Source organism: Canis lupus, chromosome X (genome assembly GCF_003254725.2).
Source record: "Canis lupus dingo isolate Sandy chromosome X, ASM325472v2, whole genome shotgun sequence".
In the NCBI taxonomy this organism is placed as follows: Eukaryota; Metazoa; Chordata; class Mammalia; order Carnivora; family Canidae; genus Canis; species Canis lupus.
Genome location: NC_064281.1, coordinates 23721143 through 23748192, shown reverse-complemented (window position 1 = coordinate 23748192; position 27050 = coordinate 23721143). Strand labels below are relative to the sequence as shown.

The 27050-nt window shown below is 38.4% G+C and overlaps 1 protein-coding gene and 1 long non-coding RNA gene across 21 annotated transcripts in view; one reads left to right on the top strand and one right to left on the bottom strand.

Annotated features, from left to right (window-relative positions):
* IL1RAPL1 (interleukin 1 receptor accessory protein like 1) overlaps nt 1-27050 on the bottom strand; it is a 1374783-nt gene that overhangs the window by 1346592 nt on the left and 1141 nt on the right. For 2 of the 20 annotated variants that reach the window (XR_004813176.2, XM_025439149.3), the window contains exon 2: nt 26129-27046. The exons of 2 other annotated variants lie outside the window; for them this stretch is intronic. The gene's annotated coding sequence lies outside the window, so the exon portion shown is untranslated. Of the gene's footprint in view, nt 1-4795; nt 4988-7060; nt 7288-7665; nt 7814-11478; nt 11515-13013; nt 13096-26128; nt 27047-27050 lie in introns of all 20 variants that reach the window. 16 more of the 20 variants (XR_003133146.3, XR_003133144.3, XR_004813172.2 and 13 more) reach the window with 16 other exon arrangements.
* On the top strand, nt 17639-19161 carry LOC118353765 (uncharacterized). Its single transcript, XR_004813178.2, has 3 exons — nt 17639-17903; nt 18076-18163; nt 18547-19161. It is a non-coding gene; the product is annotated as an uncharacterized LOC118353765 (long non-coding RNA).

The following is a 27050-nucleotide window of genomic DNA, read 5'->3' as shown; positions in this document are numbered from 1 at the left end:
GAGCATACATTAGTAGCTGCTCAAAGTTTAGGAGCTAAAAAAATTTCTGAGGACCTAACGCTTCTGTAATGTTCTGTGCCAGCCTATATTTAACTTGTGTTGAAAAGCCCATGTTCTCTGAGTTAAAATTAATCTGTCTCCATGGTGAGTTCCAATAGAACTGTGGCTGGTTAGCTCAGCGAGTTAGAGTATGGCAATGATAAAATCAGAGAAGGTCAGAAAACTGCCTTTTGTTTCTTGGCCTGAGGTGACTCCGTAACTCCAGTCTCATATATGGGTACTCCAAAGACCTCAGTGAAACTGGGCAGACAAGATCACGGGGATGGGTCAGCACAAGTCAGTCATCTTCCCTGGGGAAAGAACTCAGATCTTCAACATACTAAAGGCACTTCAGTAGAGAGCTACCATCCCAAAGTGAAGAAAGTACAGTACATTCTAACCCACTACTTTTCTAAGTGAGTCCAAGGACCACCTGTCTCCAAATTTCCACTGGTACTTTGTAAATGCATAGGTGCAGATTCCCAGGCCTTGCACAGACCTTCAGAATCAGAATCCCTTGTGTTTAGCTAAGGAATCAGCATTTCAGAAGACTCATGAAGGGATTACTGTTTTCACCAAGATTTGAAAACCACCAGTCTAATACACCCCCTATTTCCCACTGGTGCCATGTTGCTGATTATTGGATTTAGTATAGAGGACAAGCAACACCAGGCTCAAAGTCATGAGGATTATTTTCTAATTGCAGCGCAGACACTAATTAACTATGTCATTTTATTTAAGTCTAACCTTAAAATAAAAGCAACTTGAGCCATTTTCTAGACTGAGTACTGATTCTCTACTTAGAGGTGGCTCTTCTTTCTCTTCTCTCCCAAATTCTACTCCAATACATCTAAAGCATACAACAAATTCTTATTATTAACAATGATACTCTCCATATACTTAAGAATCATAGATCTAGGCTAGAACAGCCCCTGATCTTCCAAAGTGATGGCTGAAATATTAAGAGATTTTCTCGAGATGTAGCTGATAGTGTAGGGGTTCAGAATGAGTCACCCTAAGATGTGGCATGCAGATTATTTTGCTCTGAAAACACTCCAGGTCCAAAAGACTAAGAAAGAAACTTTGCTCCCCTAATTGCCTCAAATAATTTGGATGGAGGACCTTCTCCAGGAAGGAAGCTACCAACATAGATAACTACATCATAATATGATCTAGCTGTGGTAGACAGGGAGGAATTTAGCAAAGGCTATTAAAATTCCTCTCTGTGTCTCATTGTTTCTGTATGGCCTAGCAAACATTTGTTTACCAAACATTTACTCATTTTCTTTTTTTTAAAATATTTTATTTATTTATTCATGAGACACACACACACACACACACAGAGGCAGACACAAGCAGCCTCTATGCAGGAAGCCCGATGTGGGACTTGATTCTGGGACTCCAAGATCACCCCAAGCTAAAGGCAGGCGCTTAACTGCTGAGCCACCCAGGCATCCCTTGTTTTCATCTTCTTGTGAACTGCTTTCCTTCCCTTCGAAGTGCCAGATTCCACAGGTTAAAGGCTCAGTTTTACAAGATTGCCCCTCCTCCCACTTCAGACACAGGTCACAAGCCCAGCTCACTTACGCTTCTGACCAATGGGCTATAAATCAGAGGTTCCAACAATTTCCTCTTTGGGTATGCTTAATTTGCTAGAGCAGCTCACAGAACTCAGAGAAACATTTTACTCACTACATCATCTGTTTATTATAAAAGGATATAACTTAGGGGGCTCCTGGGTGGTTCAGTGGGTTAAACGTCTGACTTTGGCTCAAGTCATGATCTTGGGGTACTGGAATTGAGCCCCCTGCTCAGCAGAGGGGGTCTGTTTGTTCCTCTTGCTCTCCCTCTGCAGCTCCCTTCTCATGATCTCTCTCTCTCTCTCTCTCTCTCTCATATAAATAAAATCTTTCCTAAAATTTTAAAAAAGGATATAACTTAGGAACAGCTGGATGGAAGAGATGTGTAGAACATGGATGGGAAAAGGGTGCAGAGCTTCCATGCCCTCTCCAGGAGCAGCACTCTTCCCAAATCTCCCTGTGCTCTCCAACCTGGAAGCTTTCCAAACCCTGTCATTTTGGGTATTTATGGAGGCTTCATTACATAATCATGATTGACTAAAGCATCGGCCAATTGCAAGTGATTCAACCTCCAGTCCCACTCTCCTCTCTGCAGGTGGGGGAGGTGAGAACTAAAAGTTCTAACCCTCTAATTAAAGGTTTGGTTCTCCCAGTAACCAGCCCCCATCTTTAAGTGCCTTACAAAGATCACCTCATGAACATAACAAAAGACACCTTTATCACTCTCAACACTTAGTAAATTCCAAGGTTTTAGGGAATCTGTGCACAAACAGGGAAGTAGACCACATATATACCTTTTTATAAATCAAAGTATCACACCTAACTAAAAGACTTTCCTAATATTTCCCGTGTCCAGCTTCCAAATTTAATGAGACTTCTTAGTGGTATTACCCTTAGAACAGGCTTAGAGGCCCCTGATCTAACTCTCCCTGTAGAGGTTCTACTCTGGCCCTGTTCCTGCTAAGCCACTGCCCATGGGGCAAAGAATATAGGAGACCCAAGGAGGTGCACACACCCAAAACCCTTGTCTCCTGCTTTCCAGACTATATGGTATTCCAAAACTCAACATGTCCCGCCCAGCAGGCCTTGTGAGCTTCTTCTTTTGGTTGACTCCCTGAAGAGAGAACCCTCAGTGCTTGGGTGTGCATTGCTACCCTTGAAGGAAGGTCAAGGTTTGTGGGGCAGGGCTGTGGGGAGGGTGGATGAAATGTGGATATGAACAAAGTGCAGGAGAGAGTCAGAACTGTTCCCTGGCCCTGACCCCACACTTATTGGTACACCTTAAACTTATACAATGTTATATGACAATTTATAATTTTAAAAAAAATGAGCCTACTTCTTAGACTCTAGGGGTCAGCAAACTTTTGTGTGTGTGTGTGTGTGTGTGTGTTTTAATAAATTTATTTTTTATTGGTGTTCAATTTACCAACATACAGAATAACACCCAGTGCTCATCCCGTCAAGTGCCCCCCTCAGTGCCCGTCACCCATTCACCCCCCCCACCCCCTGCCCACCTCCCCTTCCACCACCCCTAGTTCGTTTCCCAGAGTTAGGAGTCTTTATGTTCTGTCTCCCTTTCTGATATTTCCCACACATTTCTTTTTATTTACAGGGATTTATTTTAGGTTTTGCAAGCCATACAATTTCTGTTATACCTCCTCGATTCTGTGATTGTAACATGAAAGCAACCACAGATAACACAAATAGGTTCCAATAAAACTTTATTTACAAAACCCAGCGGTGGGCTGGATTTGGTCAGCTGGTTGCCAACCACGCAGGACATTATGTTTCACCTCTCTGGTGTTTACTGTATTCTATCTCATGGTCTACAGTTATCTGTTCCCCTCTCTTATCTCTTCTTGGAGCAGTTTAGCTACATGGCCAAATTTAGTAGCTATCCAAAGAGTATATAATTTTACACATGGAAACAAAATTAAAACTCTGGGACGCCCTTTGTAGTTTAACAAGAAGATTACTCCTTGTGCTAACACAGCATTTAGCCCACAGTCACATTTTGTTTTTAAAGCAGGGCTAAGAAGCTATGATTTACAGACTAGAGGTGGCATATGATTGTCACTCATAACTCTACTAATCATACCATAAATGTGTGTGATGACTTAGCCTTAAAAATATAATATATTCTCCTTGTGTTAGTGTCCTAGCCACATTTTGGTTAATAAGCAGTAATTAGGTGTGCACTTTTATAAATATAAAGTCAAAAAAGTGATCCTTTACTGTCAACTTTCTCAGGTAAAAGACTATGCTTTATGCCTTTGTATCTCTATTGCCTAAGACACAGTGCCCCACATATAGCAGGAGGTCAATAAACAAGACTCCTCCAACTGCTCTCTTTGGAGAGTTAGGAGAAAAAGCTGACCTGGTGGCAATTCATAGGACTCCCTAAATTCTTGACAATAGAACTTCACTTCTTCTATAGCTCAGAATGAATTGTCTTTCAATGTACAAAATCATTCTGTTCACAGATTGGGAAGGGGGAGTAGCCAACCATTTCTCTTCTCCACAGAGAACTTTAAGAGCCCTGTGTAAGGGAGACCACTAATCCAGGCATGTTTCCACTGTGAGTAAGTTTGCACTAACATGAAGTAGTGATGAGAGAACTGATGTATTTTGTGTGTTAGGGCATGTTCTTGTCCTGTGGCATGGTTGAAGCACCGAGATATACAGGCATGCCCATTAGCCAGTATTGCTTTTTGAGGAACTCACTCTTCCCTCTATATCCTTGCTGCTCAATGTGAGGTCTTCAGAGCAGCAATACTGGCATCGTGGTACCACCTGGGAGTTTGTTAGGAATGCAGAACCTTGGCTCTCTTCCAGATCTACTGAATCAAAATCCCTTGGGTGATTCATAAGCAATTCAAGTTGGGGAAGCATTGACCTGTAGGAATATGTACCACTTCTCTATCCCTGAGGAGAGCAAGGCAACACATGCAACAAGGTACGGTACTTTCTATTAACATCAGCTTCTTGCTAAAACACCAATTAAGGTGAAGAATATTGGTGTTCTTTCATCTAGAACTACAAGTAACAAAATAATGCCTACTGCTACCAGTGCACTTTGCATGTATAATCTCCTTTACTAGAAAGCACTGACAAAGTCAATTCTGCATGGATTTACTTTCATGCCTTAGTCCTTATTGGCACTGGAAAGCATTCACCTTCACTGCTGGCTGTGGCAGCATGCCCAGGTTCACCACTCAAACGCCTACTGTAATACAGGATCACCAGCGACAAGATGCTGGAAGCTGGCCAGTCTCCTAGTCTTTCTTGTCACAAAGTTACCTGGATGGGTGAGGCACAGGAGGGGAACGGGTCACAACAGGATGTCCTGGCAGCATGCTGTACAGAAACTGAGAGAATGAAGTTGAGCAGGGCAGAAAAAAACAGACACAGTAAAAAACAATTTTGAATGCTATAACCACGCCAAGTACTATTGGAAAAAAATCCTATCAGTGAGGAGCGTACACCACCCAAGGATGTGTTGGCAGACCATAAAACTGACTGGAAGAGCTGCAAACAGCTTCCAACTCTGCACATTGAATTGGCACTCGCAACCACAGGTTGTGCAAAAGCCACACATAAAGATTTGTATATTCAGTCAATCAAGTATTCACTGTGATCTGTTATGATGAACCCTACATGCCAGGCTAATTTTTTCAGAGATATATCAGGTCTTTATGAAGCTTCTATTCTAACACACACACACACACACACACACACACAGACACACACAGAGAGAGAGAGAGAGAGAGAGAGAGAGAGAGAGAGAGAACTAATTACAATAACATAAGTGCTTTAGCACGAATTTGTGTTCTTATCATTGGGGATGATAGAGAGTGGAATTGTATCGCATGCTCTACCAGAGAAGTTGAGACAGGCTTAACAGAGGAGACACCTGAGATGGGTATTGAAGGATGAATAAGAGTTTTCCAGGCAGAAATTAGTGGGAAGCATGTACTAACCAGAGAGGGTTGTGTCTGTGTGTGTCTGTGTATTCAGCATTGTAAAAGAATATGCATGCTGAGAAGTCATTTTGACCAGAGCATGGAGTAAAGCTGAAAAAGAATTCTTCAACTAGGTAGTAAAAAGTGCCTGTCAGGCTAACCTGTTTACAGTTAATCCTGTAAGCACAAAGTATGGATTGGAGGATTTTAAACAAGGGAACATAAGAATCAGGTATAAAGTTAAAGATTGATAAGATCATTTTACATAGATAACGGTTGTCAGTAGTATCACCTACAGGTCAAAAAACAAAACCTAGGAAAACAACAACAGTGATCATGGGAACTTTTTTGTGGAACTTGGAGAGCTAGAAAGAAACAAGAGGGTAAAGGGAAAATGTATAATCAAATACGTCTCTCAAAGGGATATTCGATATTCCTGCATTCAAGCAGCTACTTTGTGCTAGCCACTAAATAGCTTTTCTTGAAGCAATAATAAAGGCAGCCTTGTTCATCACTGCAGCTGGCTAGATCTGCCCAATTTACAATTTCCCCAAACTCAATCACTACATTTTTCCCCTTTTCTACATTAAGGACTATTGCAATTTGCATGTTATATTAGATTCAAAATCTCAAATTAAAATATGTCACTTATTTGAAACATTCACATCTTCACATCAGTCTGGTGCTCAGACGGTCAATTACATGTAACTATTTCACTCTTTAAGCAACAGGGAAAAAAAAAAAACCCAGCACTTATAGAAGTTGTATCACTTATAGAAGTTATGAAAGATATAAATATCTTTTTTCCCCAAATCATTTAGCATTTTCTCTACTTTCTTCATTAAAATGCACATCCTAAATTATGTCCATTTTTGGGCTTTTTAAATTCTGGTCTTAAAACTTGCCAATAAAACGAAAGTAAAATGTTCTTTTAAATGGGCTCTCTATCTGAAATCATTTAGACACTTAATTGTGCTAGTATATTGAGTTTTTGAATGATAATTACAACACAGTATATGTAATTTGATTACTGGCTCTCTGCTTACAAAAGTTATGATTCAGCTGCACACATTACTGTAGCTACCCAAATCCCATGCTTTGACAAGTAGCATTGTTTTAATAAAGTGGGTCATGAAAAGCAATGATTACTCAATCTCTGAAGATTAAGATAAGTGGTAAAAATTAAAGTAAAACATATTCTCAGATACAGAAAATACAAGAAATGGGAATATAATGATATCTACTTAGAATTTATTATAATCTAAATATCACTTAAGTGAAGTGGTCTTTCCAGAACAACCAGCAAAAATCTTCCATATTTTGAGAGCCTCATTATTTCTGGTGGCCAGGCCACACAGAAAATATCTGCCAAGTTTAATGGTGCTTTTCATGTATACATAGCATCACTGGTCTCTACCAGCTCCGTTTTTCAAAATATAAAAGAACTAGACTTCAAATCAAAGAAGAGAATGTACTCACTTGGCATCTAAGCAGATCATGTGACTACCACAGGTACACACAATATAAAGCCAATCAACATAAATGCATCACATCTAGAGTCAGAGCAGTGTATACAAGGCCCAAATGCTGTGTGCTTTGATCTGCTGCAGTGGGAAAGCAAACTCTTGACAGATCTTAGCAACTTGTACTTGTATAGACCCATAGGCATCCTGGTCCATGTCATGCATTCAGGAGTGAAACTTTGTCTACCAAATAAAAGAATCAAATTTTGGAGATTAGAACCCCATGCACACAAAGCCTTCATAGGAATACGAAGACCCCATGGAATTCTCTTCAGATACTGTTGGTTCCTTTACAGATGGACTCTGCTATGTGCGTGGTGAACATAGCCATTAAATATTACTCACTCTCAGGATTTTAATAGAAGGATCACTATCTATATAAACATGGCTTTTTTCTCAACCCACTAGAGATTCTTGAACCCACCCACCAGTAACTATTCTGAAATAGTCAAACTCCATCCACCCACAACCAGCAGAGGAGTAACAAAGTGAAGTAGGCATGAGTGGCAATAAAAACGCTAGAAAAAGTGGTTCTTCTAAAATAGTTAGAAGAAAACTTACAATATTTAGATCTAAGGAGCATCCAGACAATAATGTGAAGTTTGCCATTCTTCTCTTTCCCGTTCTTCTTCCATTGCTCACCCTTTTTCTAGTGGTAAGAAAAACAATGAACTTTGATAGGAGGAGGTGAATATCTGAACATATTAAGCTGGAAAAAGGAAATGAAGTTGTGTGAAGAACATCCAAAAGAATGAAAGAATAAGAAAAAACTGGCAATAGATTTATTCACAAATTGCCTGTTTAGTAAATTCCAGAGTCAACATCCTTAAAGTATTTTTAGTGAAAGAAGAAATATATACAAATGTATCATTTACCCCTGACTTAATGTAAATCTCTGCATCTATAGTCAGAAAGCCACAGAATAAACTATGGGCACATTCTGTCATCTAGTTTAATTACATGAGGCTTGGCAAGCAGTAAAACATTTGTAAATTCTCTGGAAAAGACTAAGCTATATGAATGAAATATAGAAGAATGAATGTATTTTATTAGAATAGGCAACTGATGATTGGGAAAGAGACAAAATGAGAACATCCATTCAATAGTTGGAAATAATACTTTTTGTTTTGACTTACAAAAGGCTTGCAGTTATAACTATTATTCAATGTTGTCACAAAAAAAGATAGGAAAATAAAGTATTTATTTTCTATTGAATCCCACACACTAAAACCTGCATTTGCAATACACATAAGAATATCTCATTACAATTATTATTATTTTCTATTTATGAAATATAGAAAAGAACCAAAAAATTTAAATATATCCGACAATTCTAACTCGTTGGACTCTACAAAAGGAAATTGGTTATTCATTAAAATATATAGTGGGAATATCATTTTTTTGTCAGCTCCTTAACTCTTAGGGAGTTCTCAATAATTTTGTAAACCATCTTATTGCAATATTTAAAAAATTTCCAATGTTAGAGAATATTCATTGCCACCAACTTTTTAAATTATGTTAAGTTTAATTTTTAAAGTAAAAAGAACAATGTTATTTGATTTTACTGACATATCTGAGCTATTGACTATTGCTAAATATTTATATACCTTTCTTTGTCCTTTACTAGATGAACCTAATAAAATAGGATCTGCTTGTTTATACCTAGAGCAGATATTCTCTTCCCATGGTGCCAGATAGTAAAATTCCAACTTGGAAGAAAGGGTTCGTGTTGTAATACTGTTGATTTTGGTGTATGTCATATGAGTTAACTGCTGTGAGACACTTAATAATAGCCAACATTTACTGAGCCCCTAAAATGTGCCAGGCCTCATGATAAAATACTTTAACCGCACCATCTTATTTAAATCTTCACAACAGTATCATTAGTTATGAATGATAATTATCTCTATTCTATAACTATATTTATTCATTTTATAAATTTTCATCAAATTTACACTGTTCTTGGTGCTTGGGACACCAAAGTGAACTAAGTGGACAAGGGTCACTGCTCTTGTGTAGCTAAAGTTGTAGTGATAACCAATAAGTACAATAAATAAGTAACTTATAAAATATGTTACAAGCTAGAAGTGCCTAAAAAATTAAACTGAAAGCTGACAAGGAGTTCAAGAGTGTGGAGGTGGGTGTGTTAAAATTTTAGAGGGTGTGATCAGGGTAGGTCTCATGGAAAAGATGACACATAAATGCCAAATGACACATAAAAGCCAGAAATGATGGAGGTGAGAAAGTGAGCCGTGAGACCTCTGGGAAATAATGCTCTAGATGAAGAAAACAGCCAGTGCAAAGGCCCTACGGCAAGAATTTACCTATTGCGTTTGAAGAATAGCCAGTTGAGGATAGAGAGGAATAAGAAAGTTGGAAAAGCCTGGATGAGTAGGGGAAATGAAGTCAAAGAATTAATAGAGGCCCGTGTCTCTAAACCATCACGAGTATTTTGCTTTTTCTCTGAGTAAAACCAGCAAGCTTCACATGATCTGCTTCTATTTTCAAAGGACAACTGTAGCTGCTGTATGAGGAACAGGTTGTAGAGGGCAATAGCAGAGACAGAGTCAATTTAGAGGTTACTGCAGCAATTTAGGAAAGAGATGATGGAGGCTCCAAAAAAGTAGACATGGCGAGAAGTGGTTAAATTCTGGATGTGTGTGAAGAAAGTACCAACAGGGCTTGATGACACATTGGATGTGGTATGTCAGAGAAAGAGAAGAATGATGAATGAGTCTAAGATTTTTGGCCTGAACAAATAGAGGGATAAGGGGATCCCTGGGTGGCTCAGCGGTTTAGCGCCACCTTCGGCCCAGGGCATGACCCGGGGGTCCTGGGATCAAGTCCCACATCGGGCTCCCTGCATGGAGCCTGCTTCTCCCTCTGCCTGTGTCTGCCTCTCTCTTTCTCTGTGTGTCTTTCATGAATAAATAAATAAAATCTTTAAAAAAATGGATAAAAGTGACATTGGTTGAGAAGTGTCTCGGTGGTTCAGTTGGTTAAACATCTGTCTTCAGCTCAAGTCATGATCCCAGAATCCTGGGATTAAGCCCCATGTCAGGACCCTCTGTTCAACAAGGAGTCAACTTCTCTCTCCTCTGCTCTTCCCCCCTGCTCCTTCTCTCTCTCTCTCTCTCAAATAAATAAATAAATAAATAAATAAATAAATAAATAAATAAATAAAAATATTTTTAAAAACTGACATTAGTTGAGTTGGGACCACAGAGTAGTGGGAAAAGAGAAGTTCAGGTTCGGACAGGGTAAATGACAAATGTAAAGTAGGTGGTGATGTCAGATAAGCAGTTGGACACACACATTTGGAGTTTAGGGAGAGACTTAAGCAGGCGGGGAGGGGGAAGAGCAGGGTATAAATGTAGGAAGTGGTGACAAAAATGGTATTTATAGCCATGCAAATGGATGAACTTTTTAAGAGGTGAGTGTAAACTGAGAAGACCATGGAAAGCTAAGCCATAGGTCATTCCAACATGAAGAAAAGGCAAGAGACCAGCAAAGGAGACTGAAAAGAAGCAATCAATGAAATACAACTTAAACCAAGAGATTGTGTTATCCTGAAAGCCAAGTGAAGAAAATGTACCAAGGAGAAGGAATGATCCATTGTATAAATGCTGCTCACAGTTCAATTGAGATAAGGATAGAAAATTGACCATTGGCTATAATGGGAAAACTACATAATGTTCTTAACTGCTATATTTTAATAGCATAGTGTGTCAAAATATTAAAATAATAGGATTATCATTTATTGTATAGCTACTGCACTATACAATACACTGCACTATAGCTTTACAAATATTATTTTTACTTTCCCCAGTAATTCTAAAGGTAGGCATTCTTTTCTCTTTAGAGATCTGGAAATCAAAACTCTGAAACACTAAGTGACCTGTCAAAGGTTACACAGCTAATAAATGTTAATGTCAAAATTGAATCTCAGACTTGTCTTGATACTAATGTCAATGCTAGTGTACCATGAGATCTTCTGCAATTAGGAAAGGACATATTAATATCTAGAAGAGTGAATATGAAAATTCAATTTTTTAAATTGAGGCACCTTTAGCATTTTAAAAAAAGATTTTATTTATTTATTTGAGAGAGAACGAGAGTGTGTGTGTACATGTGCACGAGTAGGGGGAAGGACAGAGAGAGACGGACCAGTAGACTCCTCTCTGAGCAGGGAGCCTGAGGAAGAGGAGGATGATGACAACAATGATGATGACAACTACTACTATGACACCAGGCTTGATCCCAGGACCCTGAGATCATAAAGGAGCCAAAGTCAGACACTTAACTGGCCAAGCCACCCAAGTGCCCCCCAATCCCCAATGGTTTCTTAAAAGCTTCCTCTGAATGAATACTTACATGTTGGGGAAAATTACAGAGGAAAAAGTCACAAAGCTAAAAAAAAAAAATATGAGGAGTTTTATCACCTTGTAATTTATAAAAGTATAATAGCTACCTAAGTATAGGCTCCAGTCCACTTCTCTTTCACTCATCTTAAAAATTTTTATCAAGTTAATGGTCCTAAAACACTGTTTTCTGCATTATTGATGCTAAAAGATCTAAGCTCTCAGCTTGGCATTCAGGGTATCGTATCAACTGACCTGGCATTTTAATGCATGTGGTAGAGCCTGTGTTCTGACCTGAGGGATGGATTAGACACTACCTTTACTATATAAACAACCCTGCATAATTAACACCATTATATGTACTAACCCGGGCTTGTTGTGTTGTTTCAATAAATTCCTTTCTTTTTTTATCTTGCTGAGACCAGGATGCCTTGGGAGACCTTTGCTTTTTTGTTTCCTCCCTCCCTCTTTCCCTCCCTCCCTTTCTTTGATCATTATTGAGTGATACTGAGGGCCAGGCACTTTCCTAGGCACCAAAGATATGTGGTGACCCAAATAGACAAAGTCTTGCCCTCTCAGACTTACATTCAAGTTGGAGAGACACACAGAAGTAAATTTTTTAAATGGCAAATTTGATGAGAAAAAGACACAGCTCACAGTGACTTGGGAGCATATAATATTCTTAGGAAAACAGTTTTCTCCATGGTGGGGAACTCCTAGCATTCAGAAATCAAAGTTATTTCAGTTGGTGCACATTGGTCAAAAGAGATAGGGAGCTGCTTAAATTGAGGCAGAAGTATATCACAGGCAAAATCTGTACACCTCACAGTATCATTGGGGCCAGGAAGTTGTGGATTTAAGCTTGTTATATTTAATGGCTGCTATCTTGGTCTACATAGCTCTTTCTTTGCTTGGACAGTGACTTGGAACTCAACATACTTTGTGCATTGCCCTAAATTATCCCACACTTTATTATTCCAAACATAAAATCAGAACAGGTCTTAAACGAATAAGTTTTCTGAGAGGCTATCCTCTGGTATTATACAATCTCCACTTATCTTTTGAGATTCTCAAAAAGAAAATTTGTACATATACAAATACACACTTTGAGGGCTGTAATTTTTTCTTAGAGTGGTACTAACTTAAGTATAATAGCTAGGTCTATTTAACATCTGTGGCTTAACTAATGATTCCAGTGAAGTTAAACTGAACCCTCAATTTTTTTTTAGTACCCTTCAGATCCAAAAATCTGGACTGAAGCCACATAATGGGATTTTATCATGTATTCTTTTTATACTTTTGTAATAGTAGCCATAGTAACATTAAAATGAATAGTATAACTAATAAGATTGGGCTAGCAGGAGTCCCAAAAACAATATATGATGAATTTAGACCTATTAGGGTTTGAATCTTTGGTTCCAGGAAATTGAGTGAGGCCAAGCAAGATGCTTAGAGCAATAACCCATACCTTCTCTGATTATGATCTTAAGAAATTAAAGCTAATTTTAATACTGGAAACAGGAAATAGTAATTATTTTTGTTACTTACAAATACATATGAGGTTTAAAGAGCTTCTGATGCAGTCTGTCCCACTAGGCATCACTCCTCTTCCATGCCACCTACATAGCTCCTGAGTAGGAAATTTAAAATCGCATGACTTACCTACTTTAAGAAATGTGATATTTTGTGTGGCAAAGCTAAAATCAATTGACTCAACTCTAGGAGGATAAAAGAAAATTGTACTGTGTACAAACAGCTTGATGCAAACAGTATAAATAGATCAACTTATGAGTCTGGAGCCTTGAAGTTATACTGATTTAAAAAAATACAGTCACTGTATAGAGATGATGAATCTCCTCAATAAACTTAATATGTTTTTGAAAAATAAATCATTTACATCCATAAACACAAGGGGAATATTGTAATAGAAAAGGAGTATCATCTTCACTGAATTCTTGGTCTTTGAAAAATACCATAAACTTTTCTAATTACCAAAGACATGCCGGGACCAGAGAAGAAATGGATCCACTGTTTTCGAGCAGACTTAGTGATGGTGATCACTTTTCTCTTTTAAGACAAATCTTTAAAAATACCTAGCAATCTACGCCTTTACTTACTTTGGCAATGAGTGAATTGCTCATTCTAGCCTAGTGCTTGCATTTCGCATGGAGAAAGTACATAATCTGGGAGTATTGGTTGAACTGAATTGAGTTGACCGTCTAGTCCAATGTCCGATTGAGTGAGAAGAAAAATAATCAAAGTGGCTGTTGATTAAAGTGAATATGAGGTAATGGATAATTACTTGAGTTGTAGCAGAGAGATTTATATATCTGCAAGGAGGTATACTAAGTTCATCCCTATTCTAATTTTCTATGATTTAATGAGCGGGTGCCCATTTAGACACAGCCACTACTTTTAAAAATTACTGGCACAATGGTCTCAGTGTATTCAACTTGACTGAATATCTTTATAGGAAATAAAAAACAGAAGATGGCTTCTATCACCTCACTAGGACTGAAAACAGCATTTTAAGATCTAGAGTAATAGCACTTCCCTTGCATTAAGGAAATAAATTAATATTTTCACATAATATAAAAGTGAATAGTGTTATATGAATCTTTCAGAAAATATTGAATTCTAGGATATATTATTTCTATAATTTCAAATTCATTATATTCAAAACTAGCCCCCTCCCCCAATAATCCAAACTGCAGATTGGCTAACACTAATGAAATGTTGCTTTCATTATGTTTGTTCTGTACCACTAAGTCTACACTCAGCTCATTCCACTGCCACTCAATTCACTGTGTCTTGCCTTCTGCCAACTTTCACTATCCCTCTGTAGCCTTGTCCCATACAACCCAAACAATTGTCTTACTCTCTTTGGAATTCAGGGAACTTGGCCCCATACTACTCTGTCCCATTTCCTTGTCCCTTCCATGACCTCCCACCAAATCCTCCCCTTAACCTTAGAATCAAGCACATAAACAACCAAAGAAAAATGGGTCCTAAATAAACACTCCAGGCATGGATTTTTGACTCCTTCCTTTCTCCTTATGGAAGTCCAGGACACACAGGAGATGCTCATTAAATATTGATAATTTGGTAACTTATTAACAGGAGTAATTACAATATGAATTCAACTACATTCTTCAGAAAACCAGTCTTTAATATTTAACTACATAGAGCAAAGCCTCGTACTCAATAACATTTAGTATCTCTACCCCGTTTAACAAATATTTAAGATTTCACAGTATTTCCTAAGTAATTTCCTACGGCATTACTGCAGCATTCCTCAAGTGGCAATGGTCTCAAATGTCCTTATCAGAGCTTCCAAATAGCTTCCATTCCCTCTTCGTGGCCTATGTACCCCTCCTGCCACTCACAGCTCACAGCTGAGTCCCTCACTGGGCTTTGCCCTTGGCAGCAGGAAGCTGTCTTGTTCACAGTTATGCCACCTTCCATGGGGCAGCCCACAGACAATGACTCCTGGATGGGGGAATAGAAAGCCTTGACCCTTGACTCAACTGCGGACAACTGTGAAAGACCCATAGGATACCGTGGGGCTTCAGATGCAACCATCCTGCAATTGCTTTCTTCCTCTGCCTCAGAAGCAACAAAACGATCTATTTCTAGGCAACCCAATTGAACCTAGATGTTTTCCCCACTAGCCCATAAGCTTTTGACGGCAAGAACTTTCTTTAACATCTTCAGCCCATGTTAAGCACGACCCTTATAGGAAACAGGACCCTCAAATAGTTCTCACTCATTCACATGAAGGAGTTAATCAATTAAAGTGGAAGAATCGCATCTGGAATGAGCAATTCTGCTAATTTAATAGGATCGAAGAACAGTGGTTACCAAGGGCCAGCATAAGCCACACTGGCTGCTCAATAATCACCTGGGAGAATGGCCATGCCTGCATTTCAGCATGGGAGGATCTTAGCCGGCGTCCCTCTGGTTGGCAAAGGTGTCGAACTTGAAAGTTGAAGCTGAGTTGGTAGGGCACTTTGGAGAATATTGAGAAATCATCCATTATCCATTAAAAAGTATGGCAGAGGCAGGGAATATCGATAGACTTGAGAGGGCTCTGCTAAAACCCTTCTAAAGCACACCTTGGTGCTCCCACTGACCTCGACAGTTTTTAAAAGAACAAATTCCTATGCTCCTACTCCTACATCCTGCCACAGAATCCTTACCTCAGGGTAAGGGAGTGAGTTTTGACAACTAGACTGTTCTACTTGTTCTTTTAGCTGAATTCTGGAGATCATGCACGTAAGTTTTTAGCTTGTGCCTAAGTAAATTGTATTCCTTTTCATTTTATCTTCAATATTTAGCCATTTCCCAAGTTAGCAGAACTCCCAACATAGAATGATCGGAAAAAGCGTGGAAAAAAAACCAATCCTTATGGGTTTGTTTCATTCTACTTAGTAGAAGTGTAGACAAAGTATTTGGTAAGAAAAAGAATTTAAACTCAGCTAAAATGAGGGGTTTTTTTTTTACTTTAGGAGGCTCGCTTTCTGATGTCCTTCTAAAATTTCAAAGTGTTGTAACTATTGGGAGTTAACAAAATGGTGCATACTTGCTAGGAATAAATTCTATTTTCTTTTCTTAAAAGATATTATTTATTTATTGAGAAAAACGGATAGAGACACAGAAAGAGAGAGGAAAGAGAGAGAATGCACAAGCAGGGGGAGCAGCAGAGGGAGAGGGAGAAGCAAACTCCCCTCTGAGCAGGGAGCCCAATGTGGGGCTCCATCCCAGGACCCTGGGATCATGGTCTGAGCAGAAGGCAGAAGCGTAACCAACTGAACCACCCAGGCACCCAAATCCTATTTTCTTATAACTGAATGCATATTATACTTTAAAGCAGTACACTTTTTCCATATGATCTTAATATAAAACCATTTTGGAATTTATATTTCTACCTTGCCATTCCATTACATAAAGCATTCTTTTTTCTTTTTCTTCCCAGCTGCCTTCTCCAACTTCCCCTTCTTCCCAAATGAATTGCCAAACATTTTCACTGAAGAGTTACATATAAACCACAGCATTTTTGCTAGGGTGGGTGGCAACTTTTTAACTAAGCAAAGAGTTTGAATGGATACATTCCATTATAGAATCTTGCCTTCTGCTTTAAAAAAAAAAAAGGAAGTTAATTTTAAACTCTGGCTCTGTATTTATCTAGCCCTGGTAAGAGTGGTTTAGTCTTATAAAACAGGAAAGGGAAAAGGAAATGAAGAGAGCCCATGATGGCTATTGGAGAACAGGGGGTCAACACAAAGACAGTTGCAGTAGTGATGGCACTTAAGGAATCCTTGGGAAACTCACAAAACTGGGAATCAAAGGTACTCTGGAGATATAAAATCTTAATTTGTTCCTCTTCTTCCTAAAGCATAAATCTGAGTCGGTCATAAAATGCTCTGCTTTCCTTACATCCCTTTGTTCCTGGCTGCCAGACCTGGAGACTTGGGGCTCCAGCCTTATCTTCTTACATTCTGCATCACATACCCTGTGATATTATATCTCTGCTCTTGATTGCCCCCTATCAGGAATGTTTTTCTTTTTCACACCAATGTGAGCGTCTTCAAAGTCTAGCTAAACCTCATTTCTTTTATCGAGCCTCTCCTCACCCCTCCAAGTGCATGTGTTCTGACCCTTTCCCAAGCCTGTACCATGCTTGCCACCTCTCTGAGAAGTACAGATAGTAGACTGTCATGAATTACAGCTATATATGATCTTGTTTATCACTCCTACTGCTGACTTACCATTTTTGGGCCCAGATACATGCCATCGTGCATCTTTGTGTCCCTCGAACACCCTCTTATAGCTCCTTGCACACTGAAGTCATTCAAATATTTATGGTGAGAGTAGAAAGAAGGGAAAAGAGAAGGAAGGAGAAGGAAGGAAGGAAGGAAGGAAGGGAATGAGGAAAGAAGGGTCAGCCATTTTTGCTCCCTGTCTATTTGTAGATCACAAACTACTAATACTAACCCTTTCTCTTTATTACTCAGTTTTCCTTTTTGGCTTTCCCAACTCAGCAGGTTTTTATTTTTTATTTTTTTTCTTGCTTTACCAGATACATCATGGGTTTAGGAGAACTCTGACCTGAAGCTGATCTGTTGTCACTAAATGCTCCAGCATTAGTCCATGTCACAATGAGGTACTGGTGACCTATGAGCCGTGCACAGTGCTGTGCCCCGGAAGTATAAAACACTGGCCTCCCGGAGCTAAGCTAAACTGTTCACTCACTGCGATGACGAGCACACCCACTGACGTGAGCGGCTTGCTCTGTGACTGTGTTATTATGGGCCTGGAGGAGAACCCCGACAAGGAAAAGCAGCAGAGTCCAAATCCCCCAGAGACCCCTTGAATGCATTTACTCTACACACTGTGGCACTGGAAACCTCTTGAGTACCATTCAGGAGTTCAGGCATGGTGAGAACAATTAGGGGCTTTAACAGGGGTATTCAAAAGCCAAGCACTGAGAGCCACTGGATTCATTTGTTACATTCAAAGTTTCTCCCTTGGCCACATGAAGCTTTGTTTACACAAAATAGCTGATACCATTTTAAGTCTCTCAGCTTTCCATTTTTACTGCTGTGTTTAGCTCCTCTGACTGTGTTCCTTCTGAAATAAAGTTGGCAAGAGGCTGGGAACATCGTGGTACCCATAGCCAGTGTCATTTCTTCAAACAGGTATGTTCGGCAGCTGCCTACTTAGGAAGACAAGAGGGCACTGCAAGATCCAACCAGAATAAGGGGATGCCCCCTCTCCACCTTATCAGCTACAATGCAATCTACTGAAGCCATTGTTTTCTGGGTCAGAAAAAAAAATTAATGGCATATTTTCTCCAAATGTCACTATCATACTGTGAATAGGCAAAACCTATTATCCCCAACCTTTTCCTTTAGCATATTAATAATGGCTCATATGTTAGACATCTTACTAAAAATCATAGATACATATGGCTGTATCTCCTTGACTTAGTAGTGTGTGGTGGTAGCTCAGCAAACCAAATATAAATAATATTGCCATCATTAATCACAAATTGGTTCATTATCATCATCTATGTAAACAGAGTGACCCTGTTGATGAAGAAGTGAAGTATAGAATTCCATCTCTTCAAAGTGGGATCAAATGTGGTTAAAAGATATTTCGATAAGAGCTCTAGGTGGATGACTTTGGAAGCAAGAAGGCAGCACACAACACTGACGGCAATCCTAAAAGCCAGAGACGTTCATTGCAGGATGTGTGGGAAAGCCAAGGAAAAGGAGGGGCTCCAAAGAAGAGCAATCCCTTGCAGGTAGGGAGATACAAAGTTAATGGGAAAGAGGACAGTATGGAAAAGCAAGGAGGTCCCACGAGTGAACTATTTTCCCAAATTTCCCTGTATTGTGTCTCCAGATATCAAATGATGTCAAGAATGTACGGTGTCCATAAAGAAAAGATAATATCCACAGATTCTAAGTGGTGAGCGATTGTGAGTTAATTAAGTGAGATAGAGGCCGAAAGATTATATACACTACAATCAACTTCAACAGGAACAATTATTTATCCTAAACTTCACACTACTAAAAAAAAAAAAACTTATGTCAGGGCACATTGCTACATAACTAAAATACTCAATCGAGGACTTGTATCATATCTGAAAAGTGGAATCACACATCATGAGAGAGCAAACAAATTTGTGAGATCTTGGAAACAATTTCATTCCTCTGGTTTAAAACTAGGGGTGGTAGAAGGGGAGGAGGGCGGGGGGTGGGAGTGAATGGGTGACGGGCACTGGGGGTTATTCTGTATGTTAGTAAATTGAACACCAATAAAAATAAATTAAAAAAAATAAAATAAAATTTCTTTGTTGGCTAAAATGACATAATGGGGCATCCCTATACTTCTACACTTTATATAATTTTATTAGATTTGTATGACACTACCGTAATCAGCTCTGGCTACATTTATAATAATTCATTTCCAGGCAGCCCCGGTGGCCCAGCGGTATAGCGCCACCTTCAGCCCGGGGTATGATCCTGGGCACCCGGGATCGAGTCCCACGTGGGGCTCCCTGCATGGAGCCTGCTTCTCCCCCTGCCTATGTCTCTGCCTCTCTTTCTCTCTGTGTCTCTCATGAATAAATAAATAAAATCTTTAAAAAAAATAATAATTCATTTCCATTTGACTACAAATAAAAAGAATGTTTATTTTATATTTTAAAATGTAATTATTCCATAATATCAGACACTTTTATGCTACAATAGTTCAACTTTAAAATTTAAAAGTGAATTTACCTGTGTTGGAATTTTAAATATATATTCTTCGAAAGTTAGATCCTCCAAATCTGCATATCCAAAAAATCTAATTCCTTTGACCCACATTTCACCATCATATGTACTTGCCTTTTGTTTTGTATGTAAGATAACATGATGCATGTGCATATGCAAGTATTTTGGGTATAGACATATAAGCCTTTTATTTATCAGAGCTGCAGGAGTTACTCTAAGAGGTCTAGAATCTAGAATATATACCAAATTTTGTATAAATAAATAATGTATTTCAAAAATATAAATAGATCTTGTTGTGACTATACGCAAATTCATTTTAAAAGAATGATCACATTCATAATTATCATTATTATTATGATGCATTTGCTCAATCAAGTGATACTGAAAGTATACACAAATTCATTTTAAAAGAATGATCATATTCATAATTATCATTATTATGATGCATTTGCTCAATCAACTGACACTGAAAGTATAACTATGATCAAGTGGCCTCCCAATTTTTTTAATTATGAAGGGGAACTTTGTGGCAGAAAATGATGAAGATCACTAAACTAATTCACAGTTGTATTACATGTAAATGTTGATAGGGCAACAACCTACCAATTAGTTCACTTTGATCAGACCATGACAAAATAAACCACTATGAATAATTTTATGATTATTCATACAGTGATTTATTTATAATTATAATTCACATAAAGTGTAAGCTACATAATTAACAAACATATTGAAAGAGTGATAGTCTATAATTATATGATCACAATTTACAGTCCACTGCATTTTTTTTTCTGAGTCCAAACTCCACACACTATTTCCTGACTTAGGAAGTATTACAAAATACAACCTAATTTTACTCTTACATATATATTCTTAGATCTGTAGCTCTTATATGAACAAAATAGCTCAGTGCCATTTGTTGCATTTTATATAATGAACATGGCAACTATAACACACTCTTTGAATAGCTTGTAATGAAAAAAATTACTTTTAATGTTTTAATATGAAACAGGAAAGAGCAGATTTTCAGAGGAAAAATATTAAAAGTGCTTTCCTTTCTCCCTCTGCTTTATCCACAGTTCACTGCTTGGTAATTTCAGATCGTGTGATAGGCAAGCAATGCCAGGCCAGTCAGTCATCCCTTCTGTAAAGCTAAAAGCCTTAGGAGTCTTAGAGTTTTGCCACCTGCATATTGTTTCTAGACATGGGAACCAAAAAAGTGTGTCAATTAAGGATTTTTCATTGTAAGCCAATGGTCAGGGTAAGCAGCAAGGGAATGTCCATTGAGCCATGTGGTTGGCCTGTAATGGAATGCTGTCTGCAGTGTAAGATACTCCAGGGTGGCATTCTCTGGGTGAAAATTAAAAGCATATTTGTAAGGTGATTAGCAGAATTTGTCAAATAAACAAGCCTGTCTACATTCCCATAATATTCCTTTGTAAATCTGCCTGAGCAAATCCAAAGCATTTCCATCAGTCATAAAGGAATATGCATTTTAAAAATATAGGAAACCAAGAAAATGCTGGCTATTTATAGGCATCAGTGAAGTCAGATAAACGCGCAAGATCAAATTCATCTGAAACAAAGAAGGATCAAGGGTACTTAACATAAAAAGCAAGACCCTGGGAATTTAGAAAGAGAAGGTTGCTCTTTAGCAGAAAACATGTTTAAGTCCGTGTACATTTATTTTTATTTAAAGGGTTAATTTTCCATTTTTCAATTTTACCTTAACCAAAATATTAAAAACTTACTTTTTCACCTGATTATCTAGTCACTTAAAAACATCTATGGAAAGTCACATCGCTCACTATGCCCTTCTTATGTGTGTAAATATATTTATGCCAAAATACAAGAACACTAAGGAAATGCGGTGTTAGTGGTGACACACAGGGGATTGCCTCCCCCTAAAGAACGTTAGTAATTATTGCAATGAGCAAATTCCAAAACAGAACTATTATCTTTATATTCTTATGTCCTCTATTACACTTACTATTCAAATGCATTGTGCTTTTGGTAATAAAGTGACAGAAGAGAGGAAGAGAGTAGCTTTTTGGTCAATTGACCCAGTTTAAAGCGGTAGCAACAAGTTTGTTTGTGAACCTTTGTTTGTGTATGGTTGTTAACCAAAACAGAAACACCTAAGTACTCAGGAGCATTTAAACAAAACAAAACAAAACACCAAGTAATCAGCTTAAAACACTCTCACTCACAAAACCCTTAGTTACCATTCCTTGAATGTTACTCAAAAGCAACTGTTTTTTTAGTTACTTAAGGTAACTATATTCCCATATGAGTAGTGCTGAAAAAAACTGAGTACTGAGTGGAAGTTAGCAACTAAATAAAGCCTTTAATTCATCTGTTACTTAGTCACTGAACAACATTACCTACCAGCTAACTGTAATTGGGACTAGAAAGAGCTTATAAAGATTTACACTAAAAGTATGAGGCAAAAATGCACTGTTCAAGTCACAGGATTTGGAAAACCCTTAATAATAATAATTGCATATATTTCTAAGGCATAGACTGATGGTGAGCCCTTAGACACATATCTCTTTAGTGCAATATGTTAATTACCCTATTTAAAAGGATTTTTTATTTTAAAGGGCTATCTTGAATCCTGAAAGGTGAAATATGGGGTCAGAAGTCACAAGGCTGGGTAATTGACAGAGCCTGGAGTGTATTTCGGGCTCTCTGACTCAGCCCCAAATTCCACAATACCTGGATGTCTCAGAGAGCTGGGCTCCTTCCTCTCTGACATTCCCGATATAACTAATGGAAATAGGATTGGAATTTAATAACAAAAATGCTGACATGGTTTTATCTATAGCTGCCCAAATGGTGCTATTACAATTAGCCTTTATAAGTTGTGCATGATCAGAAAACTTGCTACTTTTAAATCTTATTAATCAACACTTGGGTGCTTTGGGTGCTACATATTTTAAAGTAGTCTGCTTTATAAAAACATGAGATTTACCAAACAGCAAAGATCTTATCTGTTGTAAGACAAAATATATCCCAAACACTTCAGTTGACAAGACTAAAAGAATCTGAAATATAAATCTTAAGTTAATCCTAAAAGTTCAATTGTTCTTAAATGTTTTATGCATTAACAATAACATGGTTTCAACAATAACATGATTCGTTCACATACATTGCAAACATAATAAACATCTCTTTTAAATTATTTTTCTAGTTTTAGTAATATTGTGATTACTTATCAGCTAGATTTCCTGACTTTGCTGAAGCAACTAGTCAGGAAAAAAAATGAGTACTTTCCATATTTATAAATGGTATTTCTTCTCCTAGTCTCCCCAGATATTTTCTAAACTTAACTACATAACTTGGGCTGATAAAAGGGAAATGAAATAGAGAAACAGATATTTTCAATTATTCACTGCCTTCATGTTTAAGTGCTTTCCTATTAAGCAACGCTTTTTATTATTGATTTGTAGGATACTGAAGAAAAATGCTGTAACCTGCCTCAGTTACATAATCCTCTACGAAAAGAAAGTAACAGGTTACAAAGTGCCATTAAAATAACTGAAACTCTTTCCTAATGTGAATATATACAATCTTCAAGTAGAAGGACAGCAATCACATGGGAACATATGTTTCATGGTCAGTATCTTTTTTTTCAGAGCCTTCTTTTTCTTTCTAGTATTATTTCTATCCCCCTACCGAGCTTATAAAGCCTCCAGAATATGCCCTGTTTGCTAACATATGTATGGCTTATGTCAGAAAACAAACGAGGAAGTCATTTATAAAATATTAAAATAAGGAGTACAAGAAATATCATTGCAGACTATATTTCTGCACATAGTTGGAGACTAACAGCCTGGAAGCAGCCGTAGTGTTACCCTGACCCCTGAAGGAAGGAATCAGGAGTTAACTTCACATCCAATTTTCTCCACAATATGAACACCAACCAAACCTCCAAATCCACTAGCACAATATATCAATATTTGGGCATGCCCTGCGGAAATAGCAAAGTGGTCTCAAATATCGGAGCTCAGAATTTCATTCTACCATTCCACCATTCTGATGTGGGGTAAGCAGATCTTTTCAAAGTTACTTAGTGGATGTCTAGATCCTGCACCTGACTCCATAGGAAAAACAGAAAGCATCATCTCATCCCCATGATAGAAAAGTCCTTTAGCCTTCTTGGGAAAAATAAACAGAACGGGAAACAGGAAATAGCACAACTAGACGAAAAGATGATTTAATTCAACAGGGTTAGGATTTGAGCAGAGTTGCATTTTGAGGGAATTTATGATTTATTGAAGGAGAAACGATCCAGAAACATTAGAAGGCCAAAAGGAGCTGATGTGTATCTTCTTTAAAAAAAAAAAAATCGCAACTCCAAATAAAACATCAGGGTAAATGACATTTTATCCTGCAGTATTCCCTCCTCTGTACAGTGAGCACAGTGCATTTATCTCATCTCGTGGTAAAAGTCATAGGCGGCTGCAACATGTCTTTAAGCCATTCAATAAGTAAAACTTGAAAATGGATTGCTCTTTATTTCTGAGATTTGTATTAATAATGAATTCATTGCCATTTATTTTTTAATTTAGCAAGACATCATTACCTTGAAAGGTTTTTACTTCTCTTTTCCCTGAGGGTTAAAATGGCCCAGAAAGAGGTCTGTTGAGGCAAAGATAAAGGTACAAAACACTCACTTCTGACACACTGTGGAAGCAATCTTTTTTTTTTTTTTTTTTTTTTTTTATGAGGGAAACACCAGGCTGAAATCTGCATTAAGCTCTACTAGGGAAAATGCAAGAGGACCCCGAATAGTCATTCTGTTCGCAGTCTTCATTTCTACCGATTTAACTTTCTGATCAGTTGGAGTCATGCATGTCAATCATAGGGTACAGAACTATGACCTTGGCTGGGATCATCAGCCCCAATTACTCGATGGGGCACTTGTGAAACATTGCGGACTCATTTTGACTCTCCACGGGTGTGGCTAAAATTGCTCCTGTCCAGCTCTACAGCTTGCATAGACGTGCTGTCCCTCAGAAACTCACTATGAGAAAACTCATGCTACATTTGCCACAGAGATCAGGGTTTACAGGACCCTTGGAGCTAATCTCTGTCTGCCCGCCTCCTCCTCTGTTAGCTGTTTCAAGCCTTCAAAAGTTAACAAGGTGATGGAGCCTCCCTCTATACAATCATTTCATCTCACTATCGTTGACTGAAGCTCGCTGATGTAATGAAGTTACATAATCACCGATTATGCACGACTTCCATCCATCTTCCTACATATCCACATATCTTCTCCCCTCCCCTTCAGATCAATCTACCAGGTGAGATTTATAACACATGTAAATGCTCCATTCTCTCATCATAGGTACTGAATATGGGACTTTAGCATTGCAGTACAGTGCACTGAACCACGTCATCAATATTGATTTTTTTATCCCATTTCCCAGGCAGAATATGCTTAAACATCCTTCGTGCTCTAGTCTCTAACTTTTTACTGAAAGGGTAAAATAGATGTAGCAGATAGGACACATCCTGAACTTAAGGTTAAGGGAAGTGTGTAATTGCCTGCATTTCCAAAGCTGGCTGCATTGCAATAAAAGGATGGTCTCTGCTTCCAGACCTTCAACTCCCCTGCACGTGGGTCGCAGCTTCAGCTATTTAGGGTATTAGGTAAATAATTATATTATTGGGCTATTGAACTTGAGAAAGAAAGCATTTGGTGATATTTAAAATGATATTGCATGACTCTCTATTTTTGCTCATCATTCTCAGCTTTTTCTTTTCTTTTCATTCCGAACGGTAATCCAGTGGATAAAAAAGTAGCGAAGGGTACTTAATAATCTCCAATAATCACAACCGAGAGAATAATTAATGGTGATTATCACCTTAAAGTTTAGGAACTTGACAAGTGGGATGTCCCTGGTCCCATTGCGGCTGTGAAATGCAGCAGAATGCTGCACTGAGTTGAAAACATATTTCTTTTAATGAATAAAGAGTAGCTCGTTTCATTTTAAATAGGGCTCTTCAGTAAGTGTTCCTTTCACTGCTGCTACCCCTTCCAGAACACAGGAGCCACAAATATTGCATCCAAACAATAGAGTGTCTACCCGGAATTAATTCAAGACACTCTTCCATATCAAAATAATTGGAGGGGGAAGTGATGCTTTGATTTATTTTCAATTACACTCAGAATACAGACCTACATACACACACACACAAACGCACACGCACACACACCAACACACCCAACTGCAGTTATTCCATTCAGTGCCAATAACGGCCACATCACAGCCATCAATGCGATGCAGCAATCATCCAAGTCACCCATTCCCATTACAGATGCCCAAGTTTGCTCACGCCACTGATGGGTTTGCATATATAAAATGACCTTACCCACAACAGTCTTCCAAATTATTCTCCTCTGGATATCAGTCGGCAAGGTAATTGCTGGTCATCACAATGCGTATTCAGAAAAATCCACGTTTTACTCCTGTGTTCTTTTTCTTGTTTTTGCTAGCAATTAATATCGTGAACAAGATACCCATTCACAAATGCCAAGTTCACCATAAAAGCAGATAATTCCATACAGCTCTTCCCTACAAGACTGCCTCCAGTTAGTTCTCAAAGTGCCCGATTGTTTGGTGAAGATACAATCCAGGTGCAGAGCAGGGGGGGGGAAAGACGACTAGGAGAAAAAAGAAGAGGCAGATAGAGAAGGAGACACTGAGAGAGGAGAGAGCAGAAAAAGAGGGAAGAATTTTTTTTAAAAAGGAGGAAGGAAAAAGGCCGGTAAGTGAGGAAGTCTGAGAGCTCTATGACAAGAATCGGAGTCTTGCTTGCAAATCTTCTGTATACATGTAGCCCTTCAGATCCTCTTGGTCCCCAAGTAAAATTTCCAGATCCGGGATGCAGCCATAAGAAAGAATCCTATGTATATTTCACAAGTATCCCGCAATAACAGATCCGACGGGGTTTTCCTTGTACAGTACTGCTGTGTGAAAGCACACAACCCCTGCTGTTTGGGAAGGTGTCTCCTGGGTCCTAGCTCTCTTCAGCAGCCCCCAAAAATGATTTTTCAGAAAAGAGTAGGGGAAAAAAACCCAGCTTTGCGTTTGCCTTGAATGATGCTAATCCTGAGCGAAAACGACAAGCAAACCACGAATAGCACGAGATCTTGATTAATAGCCACAATCCACTCAAAATATCCCAGGAAAGAAGGAGCGAAAACAAGAAAGGGAAACTGCAATGCATAAATGATTCCAGTGTTTCTACAAGATCGGTTCATTTGATTGAATGCATTCTCTGGGTTTGCTGC